Consider the following 17,047-nt stretch of genomic DNA (forward strand, 5'->3'; position numbering starts at 1 on the left):
GGTCACGACATTGATGTTCAGATCTTCCAGAGTCACTTCTAACTCGGATATGGTGGTTTCAAACACATAACCACCTGACTTTAATGTTTTGTAAAGAGGCGAGAATGCCATAGGCTTTCATTGGAGTTCACTTCCAGTCAGCCTTGCTAATCTCCTCTCCCGACTCTTTTGGAGCTCTTTCCTCTTTTCCTAATAACTGGGCTGAAAACCGAGCCCAAACTGATTTAGCTTTGAAATGGGAAGGACTGGATTAATCATTCCTTGCAGCTGTTTCCCAAACCCTCTTCTGATTTTAGCACCTCGGCCTAAGGTTTTCTTGATCTCCATCTTTGTGCATTTGGAGAGTTGGGGTTTAGGAATCTTCTTTCCCTCTGCCACGAATGTGGCATTCAAAAATTCCAAGGAACGGAATGAGCACTCTAATGCTTCCTCATCTACTTTGATGTATGGGTCCTCCATGGTCACACTTGCCACGATATCTTCTTCAGCGTTGATAATTACCAAGACCCCATCGATAATAAATTTAACATTTTGGTGCAGCGTGGAGGGTACTGCACCTGCTTGATGAATCCATGGCCTTCCCAAAAGACAGCTATAGGACGGCATGATATCCATCACAGGGAACTCAATATCATAGGTAGTTGGTCTGATGGTCAAAGATACCTCGATCTTGCCGACTACCTCTCGTTTGGTCTCGTCAAATGCTCGGACCACATTCTGACAGTCTCTCATATGCGAGGTATCTATTGGTAGCCTCTTCAATGTCACCAAAGGCATCACGTTCAGGGCTGAGCCGTTATCAATCAATACGCTCGGTAAAGCGTTCCCCTTGCAATATGTAGTAATTTGTAATGCCTTTGTTCGGCCTCTTCCTCCGGATGGAATCTCATCATCTAAAAATGAGATGAGATTATCAGCTTGAATATTGTTCACCAATCGATCCATATTCCTGACTGGTATATCTTGTGGCATGAACATTTGATTAAGGACCTTCAACAATGCTTCTCGGTGTGCCTCTGAGTTCAAAAAATAGTGCTAACATTGAAGTACGCGTAGGTAAGCTATGGAGTTATTCTATAGTGCTGTACTCACTCTTTGGCTTCTTCCTCCTTTATAGGTTCGTTAACAGCTAGTACATCTTCTTTGAAAGGTTCAAGTGGTCTTTTCCCCACTTTGCCATCACATCCTTCAAAATTACTTACTTGGCATTCGTACTTCCATGGCACTTATCGATTGTCCTTGTATTGAAAAGACCGAGGTGATGTGATCACCACCTTGGCTGGTGTTGTTATTGTCATATTTGCCTTAGGGGTAATTATCAAAGGACTACCCCTACCAAACCTTCTGTCTAATGATTCTTCGGTAGCGCAAACCTCTACTTCCAAAGAATCTTGAATTTCCTCATAAAACTCCAGCTCTTTCCGGTCCATCATGAGCTGGACTATCGATCTGAATTCTGGGCACTCTTGTACATTATGCCCCTCTTCGTTGTGGTAACAAAAATGATTACCATCTTCAATCCTTGTTTCACGTGAATAGGGTATAAGAAGCCCTGCTTTTACCACTTGGCTCCATATCCAAGCCAAAGGAGTTTTAATCTCCGAAACACAGGTTTTAATTCTCCTGCCATTCTCGGTGGTGATTGCGTTGATTCTTGTCTCCTGATGATTAGGCAAGGGATTCTGGGCGACATTCGGTGCTCTGGAGTTGAAATGAATCCAATTTTTGTTCCGCATTTATTGTACCAGTCTCTTAAATGCGAGACAGTTTTCAATTGAATGCCCCTGCACACCTCCATGATATTCACAATGGGCGTTCTTGTCAAACCATTTCGGATATTGGGGCTTTATCGGATCCATTGGGTATGGTGATACTGCGTGAATGTCGAAGAGTTGTTGATATAACTCTTTATATGTCATGGGAATATGATCGAACTGATCCCTTTCCCTTTCCCTTTCCCTCCTTAGTTCCTCTCTGAGATTGGTTAGAAGTACCAGATGGTACAACTGCAGCTGTTTTTGAGATCGTAACACCTTTGCTAGAATTGTAGGTGTTGACATTGTTGATCTCGCGGTCCTTGTTCTTCATGTGAGGATTTCTATTAGAGTCACCTCCTTCAATCTTTCCTTGTTTTATGGCCAATTCAACCATTTCACCAGCCATGACTAAATCTGAGAAACTTCCCGACGTGATTGCCAACAAAATCCCGAAGTAAAGTTCCTTCAGGGTTTGTACAAACAACTTTCTAATTTCCTTTTCATCCAAGGGTGGATGAACTTGTATAGATAAATCCCTCCATCTCTGTGCGTACTATCGGAAACTTTCGTTATTCTTCTTTTCCAAGCTCTGCAGCATAACTCGGTCTGGTCTCATATCATTGATATGTTTGTAATGCTCTAACAAAGACTTGGCTAAGTCTTTCCACATCTTGATATGAGTTCGGCTGAGCTGGTTGTACCACCGGATAGCTAAACCGGGCAAGTTCTCCTGAAAGCAGTGGATTAAGAGTTGGTCATTTCCCCCGTACCCTGTCATCTTCCAACAGAACATAGTGATATGGGCTGAAGGGTAGTTGTTCCCGTCGAACTTCTCAAACTCAGGAACCTTAAATTTTGTAGGTGTTGACATTGTTGATCTCACGATCCTTGTTCTTCACGGGAGGCTTTCTAATAGAGTCACCTCCTTCAATCTTTCTTTGTTTTATGGCCAGTTCAACCATCTCACCAGCCATGACTAAATCTGAGAAACTTCCCGACGTGATTGCTACCAAATGCTCAAAGTAAGGTGCCTTCAGGGTTTATACAAACAACTTTCTAATTTCCTTTTAATCCAAGGGTTGATGAACTTGCACAAATAAATCCCTTCATCTCTGTGCGTGTTGTCGGAAACTTTTGTTATACTTATTTTCTAAGCTCTGCAGCATAACTCGGTCTAGTCTCATATCATTGATATGTTTGTACTGCTCTAAGAAAAACTTGGCTAAGTCTTTCCACGTCTTGATATGAGTTCGGCTGAGTTGGTTGTACCACCGGATAGTTGAACCGGACAGGCTCTCCTGAAAGCAGTGGATTAAGAATTTCCCCCGTACCCTGTCATCTTCCGACATAACATAGTGATATGGGCTAAAGGGCAGTTGTTCCCGTCGAACTTCTCAAACTCATGAACCTTAAATTTTGGTGGAAGCACCAAATCGGGAACCAAACTTAGTTCCATTGCATCCACACCATAATAACCATGGTCTCTTGGACAATCTTCATTTGGTCTTCTAACATCCTGATATTTTCTTCCATCTTCCTTGCCTTATCATCCTCGTCAAAATCTGGGATAGGGCAGTCGTTCGAATGACTGTCAAGTTTTACCGCAGAAGTCTATAAATTTGCCACTGATGCAACTTTCCCTTTGGCGGCAGATGAATCACCTTACAGTCCGGGTAAGGTCCCGAATGAGACAACCACTTGTGGGGTCGATGGTATGGTTATCTACTCAGAAGCACCTTCTCTGGATGCACTTGTCTGTTGTTGTAAACCAGATAACTTAGCCACGATCTGATCGACTAAGGACTCCGTGCTTTTCTTAATGGACTCCATGGTACGTTGACTGTTCTGAGCCATTTTGTCCTCCAATTATTTCTGCAGTCTTGCCATGTTCTCCTCAATCTTCTCGATTCTGGAGTCCATTTGTTTCTTTTTTGCATGAGTGTTGTGAGGGTGATGCGTATCTAATGCTTGCGATGGTACGCTTGGTGTCTGAGACATGTTTTGTTAGTTAATACGAATGTAAAAATATGGACAATATAAAAATAAAAACAAACATGAAATATAAAATGCAAGAAATGCAATGCATGATGTATGCAATTTGGACGCATTGATCCAGAAAAGTGTCCATTATGATAAATAATCCTTATTTAGACAAAAATGTTTTATCTTTTAAGAGCCATAAAGACAAATTAAAGGTACATTCAGACTAAATCCTCTAGACCCCTAACAGCTTCTAGTAGGTTGACAAGTCTTCTGTCTTCATCCGTCACTGGTTGAATGCCTTGTCGAACCACTCCTACTTCCCTGGCCAGGCCGTGAAGATGACGAGCCGCCTTCTGTACTTATTCCAAGAAATCTCGGATAGTTGTGTCTCTAGCCCTTACCCTTCGTTGTGCTTGCTCCCAACGAAAACGCCATTGTAAACCTCCATGGAAGGGCACTATCTGAAGCTCGTTCGCTTGCCTTTTGAACCCATCTACAATAGCTTCTAACTCAGCTATTGTCTTGCCATCCTTTTCATGTTGTTTCTCTAAGTCAGCCACTCGGATTCTCAAGCGTTGGTTCTGATGTTGACTGTCTGCCAAGCGCCTCTGAGCAGTCTTCAGTTGTTCCTTCCAAGCTCTTTCATCAGGTCCCTCGAACTTTCTTTTTAGACTGCGAGCTTCGTCTTTCCAGTATTCAGAGGTTACTTTCAACTTTGAGTTATCTTTGACTTTATCTTGATACCCATTTCTCAAATCTTCGAGCTCAAAACGGACTCTTTTATGTTCTCTTTCCAGTTTGTCCGCTCTATCTTTCTGAGAGTCGGCATCTAGCTTCCATTGATAATTTTCAGCTTCAAGTTCCTTAATCTTCTGCTTAAGCTCGTTATTCACAGCTTCAAACTCTGCCCTGGCTATCTCAAGTCCAGAAGGGACAGACCTGAGATGTTCCTCCATAGTTCGGGTGTCTTCGCAGTCTGGCACCGGGATGTTATCATTCTTTCTCAATCTTCGCCACTCCACATAGTCTAGAGTAAGCATGTCTCTGGCAGCTACAACATCCATCCGAAATACTTGCTTCCATGAATCGACCGCTTCCTTGATCATCTTCTTATAACTGTCACTGCTATACACAAACTCTGATTTAATTAGTCCGTATGTTACAGGGACAAACTGACGTGCCCCATACTATCTCAGTGCCAACAACGGAGCATACCCAACTGCACCCCAAAGTCCAAGTAAAGTTATAGTATCAGAATCCCCACACCGGAAAAGAACGTCACCGAGGAACAACCAGGAGGCTCTCCAGGTAATATCCCGATCCTGAAGATGTGTAAAAACTTTCATCCACTATTCCTTTGAAGCACCTTCATGTCATTTCATTGTGATGAACTCTCCTAATGGTGAATATGTGGTGCTAAATCGACGGTAGGCAACCCCGTTAGTCTTCCATAAGTGGCTGTGAATCCAGACTTGAAGGAGCTGAACACACCCAACGAACCTTCCTCTACCAGATCTTCGATAATGATTAAGAGACAGAAAGGTCTCGGCTAAGATGGTCGGTGCTGGGTTGACTCGTCTCGGAAGTTGTTCAAACAATTCTACCACGGCTGCGTCAATGCAGCCCAATGCCTTCGGAAAGATAATCAACACATACAGACCTAGTGCAAAAAGGTCTATAGTCTTCCACTTATCAGGGTGGTTCTTCATTAATTGCCTTATGTGGATCCATTCAATTCCTTTCCCACTGCATTTATCCAGTTTCACAGGGTTTTCCAAGGTGCAAAACTTGCAGGACGAAAATTTGTACTTGGTGCCGATGTCTCTAGGCCTTTCAGTAAAGCAAAGTTCTCATATTGGGGCTAATGACTGCAACGTTTTAACATCAAGGATGTGCAAAGCAACTTTATATGAGGGAAAATAAAACAAAAAAAAAAGGAAGGAAAAAAGCATATATTTCTCCAGTTCAAGATGTAAACAAGTAACACAATGAATCTCACTGAAAAACATGGTCCATGCCAACATTAAGTAAATCATGGCCTGTGGGGTATTTAGATTGCTCAACAAGCTTCAATTCATGATTATTAAGAACAATCAAAGAGAAAAGTATAATATAATTGGGTCGAATGCCAGCTTGGCAAGCGAGACTAAGCATGTGAGCATGGACATTTGATGCAGGGGGATCCGAGACAGATGATGCTGAGCTGTCAGATTGCACGTTGATGGCGCTGAGATACCATGAGTTGGCAGATCAGCGCAAAGGCGGGAATTGATTGTGACATGTTCCTCATTGGGGTCGTTTTGAGTATGTTTTAGTCTTTTGGCCATAACTTTGGCTACAGGTGTCAGAATCGCGCATAAGACCCCAATCCGGAAAGCTCTTTTCGACGCGCACGCTCTCCACATCGAGCTACGCTCCATATGGCCTTTTTTTCAACCTCAAATTCTACCGTTTTCCCCTCTGAATCACTAGATTTAGTTATTTTTTACTATTTATGGTAATATTTCGATTGTTAATTAGGAAGTTAATTTAAATCCGATTTAGGCCGGATTTTTGGGAGATTGCTTATTTCATTTCGAATTTCAATTTAGAGTGATTTTCGGGATTTTGCTATTTTTGGCAAAATTCGAATAAAGACGATTTTTTTGCTATAACAGTCCGGCTTGTGGACTGCTTTTGGATAGTTTTGATTTTATAATATTTTATTAAACCCTAGAGACTTTTTTCTCTGGTTTTTGGGCGAATTTTCTCTTGTGAATCGTCTGTCGGAGCTAGCCTACAGGATAATCTCTATTCTGTCTGGCGTCAACATTATAAATAAACATGCCCAAAATGTTTCAGCACATAAAATTCAATAGAAAACATGTTGAGCATATGTTAAACAATATGATATCCCTTTATAAGCAACATATATAAACAAAGTGATATTGATGCATGAAACACTTACAGGATTTGCACTCCCACATAGCAGTTACTCCTCGAATATCTGGAGAATCATAATTCACCACGATGATTGAAGATGATGCACTTGAAGGTATAAGATTATTGGATTTACATATTTGTTTAGGAGATTTAGCACCTTGGTTAAAAGCAGATCCAGATACTGGTGTAGTTAAATCCACAAAGTTGGATTCCACATCAATATAACAAGAAAAAATATACAAAGACATAAATAACTAGCATGTTACCCTTGTTAAATATAGATTCTCCAAATTATTTCCTAGAATCGATATGAGCAGAAATCATGTCCCCAATCAACATGGAAAATAAGCGTCGAAACCTAAACTGGTATTTAGAACATTTATATCAGGAATGACCATAATGCATACGACGCCTTGGTTCACAGTACATTGCTGATAGAGATCCACAACAATGTGGTGGAAAGCAAGTGAAATAATAAAAAGAAGATGATGTGGACATGTTCTCATTCGTCAATTAGTTTTTTTATATTTACAACATAATCAGCTTGCTTCGATTGCTAAGGATTGACCGTACAAATAGCCAATTATTCATCCATATTGCAAAACACTGACAGCAAGGCTATAGGATTTGCAAGCAACTAAACTAGCAGGTTACCTGTTAGCAAAGGAAGCCAATATGATCTGTGATCATCAATATTGCAACTAAACTAGCGGTTCATATTGTAATGCCTGCAATATAATATTCCCGAATAAGTACTTTCCATAGGAACACGAAGGAGGGAGATAGATGCGTTGGAGAGAGCGACGACAATGATCTATGAGGCTAAAAACTTGAGGATCTGCTGGAGATCGCAGTACAAGAAACTTTCTAAAAGAAAAAAGATAAGAATCTTACGTAATTTCAACTAGTTTTATGAGGCTAAAACCACGAGGGTCCGTTGGGGATTGCAACTCTGACATAGAAACTTTGCAAAGGGCTTTCACAAATGCCATTATTGTGTCAATGCTTAACCTTTGGCTATGTGCAAAAACGTGGTTCAACTCAAAATTTCCTATCTGGTCCAATAAATTCAAGTTTGCAATGAAGTGGTTAATCTGTTCTGATGTTACCAGTTCTGAAATATTGACTCCAACAGTGGTGCTATCATATAAACCCCCTCGGACGACTGCCATTACAACTGGATTCTGGAGAGTTCCTTTTTTCATCAGATATTGAAGACCGCAGATTTTTCCATCTTTTCATCTGTTTCAGTGTTAGACACAGATAAAAATAATGCACCAGTCGCTGCACCTTCTCCCAATAGTTGCAAATGCCCAATTCTGGACAGGCATGTCAATATATGCTCCCAGGCTTCCTAAAGATGGTTACCATCTTCAATGGCTATAGATATTTGTTATGTATGGCTCATAAAAAGTCTCGTTGTGGGGTTACGAATTATGTGGGTTGGGGGTGTGGGGGCGCAGCCCCCGCGGTACGGTACAGGGTTGATTTTGTAATTATGTACCAGGGTTTTCTATTATAAATAGAGATGTAACCTAGACCTAAAATATCATTGAATAAAACTTCTAGCGCCGCCTAGGCACCGAGGACGTAAGCACATTGCCGAACCTCGTAAAATTCTCGTGTTCTTTCGTTTTCTTTACCCGTTTTCGTCAACAATTGGTATCAGATGTCAGGAGCAAAATTCGAAGTCGCGAAATTCGATGGTCAGGGTAACTTCGGATTATGGCAAACGAGGGTGAAGGATCTATTGGCGCAGCAAGGGATCTTGAAGGCTTTGCGACCTACAAAGCCGGCGTCGATGGATGAGGAAGATTGGGAAGAATTGCAGCAGCGAGCGGCAGGAACCATACGATTATGCTTGGCGGACGAGGTCATGTATCACGTCATGCATCTATCGTCTCCAGACGAAATTTGGAGGAAGTTGGAAAGTCAGTTTATGTCCAAATCCTTAACGACAAAACTGTATCTGAAGCAGCGGCTGTATGGGCTGAAGATGCAGGACGATCACGATTTGGCGCAACACGTGAATGTCTTCAATCAAATCGTTTCTGATCTGGCTCGGCTTGATGTGAAAATTGAGGATGAAGACAGAGCGATGATTCTGTTGTGTTCGTTGCCTTCCTCTTACGAACACATGGTGACTACTCTTACATATGGGAAAGAGACTATCAACGTTGAGGAGATTACTGCAGCCTTGTTGGCTCACAACCAGCGGAAGCAGAATGCAGGGGAAAGCTCTCAAGCCGATAGCTTATATGTCAAGGGTAATCGAGATCGTGGACGGAAGCCAGAGAAGGCAGGGTCCGGGAAGCGGAATTCCAGATCCAAATCCAGGGATAAGAAGACGATTCACTGTTACAAGTGCAAGGAGGCGGGACATATGAAGCGAGACTGTCCGAAGTTGAAAAAGCAGACCGATGAGAAGCGTGATGGCTCATCCAAGTCTGTGAACGTGGTCGAGGATGATACTTCTGATTGCAGTGAGGGTGATATGCTTTCTATTTCAACGACACAATTGACGGATGCTTGGATTCTTGATTCTGGATGTTCTTATCACATCACGCCAAATAGGGAATGGTTTTCGACATACAGGCCGGTTAATTCTGGTTCGGTTTATTTGGGTGATGATCGATGTTGTAATATTGTTGGTATTGGTGATGTCAGAATTAAGATGCACGATGGCTCCGTTCGGACGTTGAGTGGTGTTCGACATATCCCAGACTTGAAGAAGAATTTGATTTCCTTGGGCACTTTGCACAAGAATGGTTTTATCCCTAAGGCTGACGAGGATAGGGAAACCATTCGGATTGTTAAAGGAGCATTGACTGTGATGAAAGGCAAGATGACTGCAGGGAATATCTACAGATTGTTAGGGAGTACCGTTGCAGGTGGAGTTCACTCTGTTGAGTCCTGTGATGATACGACAAAATTGTGGCATATGCGCCTTGCTCATCTTAGTGAACGTGGTATGGCAGAATTACACAAGAGAAACTTGTTGCATGGTGTCAAAAGCTGTAAGCTCGATTTTTGCAAGTATTGTGTTCTTGGTAAACAGACTAAAGTCCGTTTCAAGACTGCGAAGCACACAACTCAAGGGATTCTTGATTATGTGCATTCTGATGTATGGGGGCCTTCCACGACATCGTCTTTGGGTGGATCTAGGTACTATGTTACTTTTATTGATGATTTTTCACGGAAAGTTTGGGTGTATTTTTTGAAACAGAAATCTGAAGTTTTTGAGAAGTTCAAGCTGTGGAAAACTGAGGTAGAAAACCAAACAGGACGAAAAATCAAGTGTTTGCGGTCTGATAATGGTACGGAGTACACAGATTCACAGTTCCTACAATTCTGTAAGGAGCATGGGATTCAGAGGCATTTTACAGTGCGCAAGACACCACAACAGAATGGTGTTGCGGAACGAATGAACAGGTCGTTGAATGAAAGAGCCAGATGTTTGCGGTTGAATGCGGGGCTTCCCAAACACTTCTGGGCTGAGGCTGTTAACATGGCGTGTTACCTTATCAACAGATCGCCAAGGGCATCGCTGGCTGGGAAAGTTGCAGAAGAGGTATGGACTGGTCATGATGTTAGTTTTGATAACTTACGGATTTTTGGTTGTCCTGCTTATGTGCATGTACCTGCTGATGAGAGATCCAAACTTGATGCAAAATCGAAGGAGTGCATTTTTTTGGGTTACAAGAAAGGTGTCAAAGGATTCAAGTTCTGGGATCCAGTTGCGAAGAAAGTTGTGATTAGTAGAGATGTCGTTTTTGATGAACAGTCTATGTTGCAGCAGAAGCAAGACACGACAGTGGTAGATTTCGAGCAGTTTCCAGTTGAGAAACCAGAAACTTCTCAACCGACTTCTGGTGGTTCCACTACGGATGATTTGCAGGATTATAGTCTCGCCAGAGACAGGGTGAGACAGACGAATATAAAGCCTCCGAACAGATTGGGTTTTGAAGACTTGGTATCTTTTGCACTTACTGTTAGCAGTGATGATCCAGTTACTTTTCATGATGCCGTTACTAGTCAGGAAAACGACAAGTGGATGGCAGCCATGGTTGAGGAGATGGAGTCTTTGAATCACAATCGCACATGGAGTTAGTTCCCCTTCCTGAGGGTAAGAAGCCGATTGGTTGCAAATGGGTGTATAAGAAGAAACCAGCAGTAACAGAAAAAGAGGGGGAGAAGTTCAAGGCTCGTTTGGTAGCGAAGGGTTTTTCACAGCAGAAAGGAGTTGATTATGATGAAATCTTTTCTCCTGTGGTCAGGCACACTTCAATCCGAGCAGTACTTGCATTGGTGGCTAGTTGGGATTTGCATTTAGAGCAGATGGATGTTAAAACTGCTTTTTTGCATGGTGATTTAGAGGAGCAGATCTACATGCGGCAACCTGAAGGTTTCACTCAACCTGGAAACGAGCATTTAGTTTGCAGATTGAAGAAATCTTTGTACGGGTTAAAACAGTCTCCGAGACAGTGGTATAAACGGTTTGACTCCTATATGATCAAGATTGGCTACAACCGATGTGAGTATGATTGTTGTGTCTATGTTAAGAGCCTTGATGATGGTTCTTTTATTTTTCTATTACTGTATGTTGATGATATGTTGATTGCTGCGAAGAACATGGATGATGTTATCGGTTTGAAAACTTTATTGAGTCAGGAATTTGATATGAAAGATTTAGGTGTTTCAAAGAAAATTCTTGGAATGGAAATTTGCAGGGACAGAGACTCAAGGAAACTGCGGCTATCTCAACGGGGTTATGTTGAGAAAATGCTAGAAAGGTTTGCGATGAGCAGCGCGAAACCAGTTAGCACTCCATTGGCGAATCACTTTAAGCTCTCATCAGAACAGTGCCCTAAGACAGATAAGGAAGCTGAAAATATGGCAAAGGTTCCGTATTCTAATGCTGTTGGCTGCTTGATGTATGCGATGGTATGTACTCGTCCTGATTTAGCTCATGCTGTTAGTCAAGTTTGTAAGTACATGTCTAAACCTGGTAAGCAACATTGGGATGCAGTCAAGTGGATCTTTCGGTACTTAAAGGGTACTGTGGGACATGGAATTGTTTTTGGGAGTCAGCGGGATAATCCTTTGGTTGTAGGATATGTGGATTCAGATTATGCAGGTGACTTGGATAATAGAAGATCTACGACAGGGTATGTGTTTACTCTTGGTGGAGGGCCTATTTGCTGGAAGTCTACTGTTCAATCTGTCGTGGCACTATCTACAACTGAAGCTGAATACATGGCAGCGGCTGAAGCTGCAAAAGAAGCTTTATGGCTTACTGGTTTAGTGAAGGAGTTGGGTGTTCAACAAGGTGGAGTTCAGTTGCTTTGTGATAATCAAAGTGCTATTCACTTGGCTAAGAATCAGGTGTATCGTGCTAGAACTAAACATATTGATGTAAGGTTCCACAAGATCAGAGAGTTGGTTGCATCTGGAGAGGTTTTGTTTCAGAAGGTACATACTGATGAGAATGCCGCTGATATGTTCACCAAGCCAGTTACGACAGACAAGTTCAAGCATTGCTTGGACTTGTTGAATGTTTCGAGTTGTTAAAGAAGCAAGGTAACCCAACCCACATTGAAGTTTCCAAGGGGCAGGATATTCGCCAAGGTGGAGATTTGTTATGTATGGCTCATAAAAAGTCTCGTTGTGGGGTTACGAATTATGTGGGTTGGGGGTGTGGGGGCGCAGCCCCCGCGGTACGGTACAGGGTTGATTTTGTAATTATGTACCAGGGTTTTCTATTATAAATAGAGATGTAACCTAGACCTAAAATATCATTGAATAAAACTTCTAGCGCCGCCTAGGCACCGAGGACGTAAGCACATTGCCGAACCTCGTAAAATTCTCGTGTTCTTTCGTTTTCTTTACCCGTTTTCGTCAACAATATTATTGCCTGTATAAAAGTAAATTTTTGAACAAATGAGATATAAAGAACACATCACAGTAAGAAACCTTTACTATATATAAAAAAGCAAATTGCTATAAAAAGGAATCAAAAGGCATAAAAAATTAAGTGCAAGAATTTAGATGAAACAATTCTAATTCTTCCTGTGACATAACACGTGAGAAAGCCAAGGGGACAGTCCCATTCTTTTTATTATGTGCAAAAAAATATTATTTACCTTTACAGCATCAACGTTCTTTTGTTTCATATCTGGAGCACAATGGAGAAAAGTAAACTTCGCCATGGATGTGACAAAAGCATCTCTTTGTATCTGCATGCCCATGACTGCAGTTACATGCACAGCATATCGAAAGCCCAGTATACACAGAGAGGTAATAAGTCTATCATTACTCTGGTCAAGTGTGACACTAAATGCAGCCAGCATGGGTCCCCAGCAGACCTCCACCATAAACCTCAAGATTGCAACATCTGAAACAACATGATAAACAGACCTGCTACAATGAAGGGCAAAAAAAGAAAACTATTAACGACCATTATGGAGTTGGTCTTCTGGGAAATTTTGGGATGAGACAAGTAAAGATCAGTTTAACACAAATCATTTGGATATACAAACCATTTGAAATATATTTAAGCAAAATCGATCTGAGCAAAAATATATATTTAACAAAAATAGAAACAAGCAAAATTGATCTGAGCATAAATATACAAACCATTTGAAAGATTTTATTCTAATTATAATGCAAAAAAATTGAAGAAACAGGAAATACCGGACAAATATGTGTCACGTTTCTCGTCATCGTCGTCCCAAATCACGACATCCTTCATATCAATCGCCAGCACCTGAAAATCGAAGCCTCCTGCAGCCATTAATCTCGGGGATGATGTCATCAAACTCGAACAGCTTTCTCCATAGAAACACCGATAGGAAAAGCTGCTGCAACTCTCGGACATACGCAAATGGGTTTGGGTAAATGGCGGGATTGAAAAAATGGGTGAAGGGGAAAAATGGAAAAGGGTTAAAGGGTGCGGAACTTAAAAACTGTAAACTAAACACAAACACCACTAAAGTACAAGTGTATAGCGGCGTTTGTATAAAAATGCCATTAAAGTACAAGTCTATAACGGTGTTTCTGTAAAATGCCATTAAGTACAAGTGTATAGCGGCGTTTGTATAAAAATGCCACTAAAGTACGAGTCTCTAGTGGCGTTTGTATAAAAATACCACTAAAGTACGAGTCTTTAGCGGTGTTTTTATAGAAACGCTACTAAAATACTACTATATCGCACCATTTTGTGGCGTTTGGTATGCAAACGCCACTATATATTTAAAATTAGTAGCGTTTACTCCCAAAACACCGCTAAAAACACCGTTGTAGAACAATTTTACTGTACTGCATGACAAATAGGTTTAATTGATATTTTGGTCAAGTTAGAGGGCACAATTAAACTCCTTTGTCACCTCATCATCCACACGTAGACTGTCACATCAACATATTGGACTGTCACATTAACACCGTAATGATCAATACCGATCATAAACAAAATTGATGTGATTAAATGCATTTACATCAAAATTGATATAATTAAAAGGTTTGAATAAAATAACTAATATAGGTTTATTATATATACAAAGTGACCATTAAACCTAAAAAAAACTTTCAAATGTTTCATTAAGATTTATATTGTTGTCTTTAGAAGGAAAAAAAAAGCTCCATAGACCTAAACTAATAATAATCGTCAATCAAGTGTAAAAGTTTGGCTTGATCTAGAACTGCTATTGCAATTTTTGTTCTGGATAGAGAAAAAAATAAGATAAAGTATATAAATTAAATTCTGTTAAAATAATATCTATAGGCCATTAAACTTTTAAAAACTATAAATTAATTATTAAACTTTTTAAACAGTTATAAAATGGTCATAGCATATTATAATATGTTCTCGATTGCTTCTAATGTTGAATCATTGAGTTTAATACAAGAAGATGGATTATTATCTCATATTTCGATGTTAGAAAAAAATATTTCACAAATGGTGTTCCAATATTGTCATGTGTCATAGGTAAAGTTTAAAGTTATAGATTTTGATATTTTTTTTGAAGCATGAGTGATTATAAAGTAATATATGTTGCACGAACCAACTTACCTCAATAGTTAAAGGAATAGTTATTCCTAGAGGTCATGGGTTCGAGCATCAGCAACTGTAGTAGGGTGATTGAGCGTTCATTGTCAAATGATTGAGAGTATTTAGAACAAATAATACTTTGTAATCACTTTAGTTTAATCTAAAAGTATATGTTCATAATTTTTCTTATTCAATTAATAACATATCATGCACACGCAGTTAACCAAACTTGTATACTTAGGAGAACAATAATTTTCTTTTACTTCCAAGACAACTCGATGAATTTGACATATAACATTCAAATAAATATATGTTTGAATTAGTTTTTTCACTACCTATGTATGAAACAATAACTTATAAAGATATAAATTGAATTACAACTAAACCAGTACAAAATGTAAAATCTTAAGAAGAATAGAAATTTGATGTATAAAGATTAGATAGATGAATAAAAAGATAATGTAGAAACCGAAATATAAATAAATAAAAGTAAAGGAAAAGACAAAGGAAAGCATATACTAAAACTAAATACATGCAAATTGGAGACAAACATAGATTTGGGGGTATTCAAATGTGCTCCCCAATGGAGAAGCAGCGATCCAAAAGTAATAAAAAAAATGTTAGGCCTGAGGCGTGGACCAATAGGGAATCAACACTTGCAACCCCTGTAATAAAATACGGCTTGAAGCCAACGCACCCTTGGCTTTCGTAAAGAGCCGAAAGCAAACCGGATTCCTTTCCTCAGCCAACCCAAGCCACTGTCCACTCTCTCTTAGACTTGTATTCCACTCGCCTTCTTCGCAGCGCGTGCCCATTTGTTTGAGAAACCATCAAGATATTTATGAAACAATAAATTTAGATTAAGTTCTTAGCTTACACGTGATAAATGAACTAAGGATAGACTTTAGGTATTATATGACCTCTTTAATGAAACTAATTAATTTAATTCTCTCCTTTTTAAGAAAAACACTACTTGTGGTTTAGAAAATGCTCATTTAACTACATTGTGTTTGAGGAAAAAATACATAAATCCTCTTTTATATATATATATATATATATATATATATATATATACAACAACAAAACCCTATTCCCATATGTAATGGGGTAAGAGAGAGGTAGGGTAGTATGCTGACCCTAAACGCAAGGTTGAGAGCAGCTTCTGTGGAAGACCTCCGTCAGTCAGAAAATTAAAAATAAAGATAAAATGCAATGTATAAATAAATAAGTAAATACATAGTTGAACAGTCTTCATATGCGCGTCTGTAATGGGAAGTAATCCCTGCAAATAAATCCCTGCGTAAAAATTCTCTGCATATAGACAGAAACATAAGACCCGGCTAAATTTAAAAAGACGAAACCTGAAGAGAATGATACACAGAAGTCAACGATAGCAAGCTACGATAAGGAATAAAGTCAAATGGGTTAAAACCTAAACTAAGGCAATACTACTCCGCTACCCTACTTCTAAGCCTTCATAAATTCCAATGACAGAAACGTATAAAAAGTATAAGTCAGAAGACAGAGATGTTACACCGTATGGTTGTGACCCTCACTACTCGGCTACCCTAGTCTTAAGTCTCCATACTTTCCTATCAGAGGTCATGTCCTCGGTAAGGGCTAAATCCTTCAAATCATATCTCAAGCAGTCTTCCCACATCCGCATTGGTCGTCCTCTCCTTCTGACACCGTCGACTGTAATCGACTCTACCCTCCTGACCGCATCCGACGGTTGTCGCCTAAGAACATGCCCAAACCACCGTAGTCTTCCCTCCCTCAATTTTTCGGATACATGCACCACCCCCAAGGACATCCTAATGGCAGAGTTTGGTGTCATGTCCGACAGAGTCCTACCACATGCCCATCGAAGCATTCTCATTTCTGTGGTCTCCATCCTCCTTACGTGATCCTTCTTGATTGTCCAACATTCTGATCCATACAACAACGCTGGTCTTATTGCCATTCTATAATATTTTCCCTTAAGTTTTAGAGGCACATTCTTGTCACACAAAACTCCAGTAGCAGCCCTCCACTTTAGTCATCCCGCCTTTATACGGTGTGTAACGTCATCATCTACACCCCCCATCTTTATATATCATATACCATAGGTACTTGAAACAATCCTTCGAGGGGAGAACATGTCCTTTTATGCATACTTCTGCATCTTCATCGTTTTGGTTTCCACTGAAGTTTGAACATAAATACTCTGTCTTTTCAATATTGATCCTTAGACCTTTTTCTTCCATAGCAATCTTCCAGGTAGCCAGTATACTATTCAGCTCAGTTTTTGTTTCAGCAACTAGGACAATGTCATCAACGAAAAGCATACACCATGGAA

This window comes from Hibiscus syriacus, unplaced genomic scaffold, assembly GCF_006381635.1.
Source record: "Hibiscus syriacus cultivar Baekdansim isolate YM2019G1 unplaced genomic scaffold, ASM638163v2 tig00112488_pilon, whole genome shotgun sequence".
Taxonomy (NCBI): Eukaryota; Viridiplantae; Streptophyta; class Magnoliopsida; order Malvales; family Malvaceae; genus Hibiscus; species Hibiscus syriacus.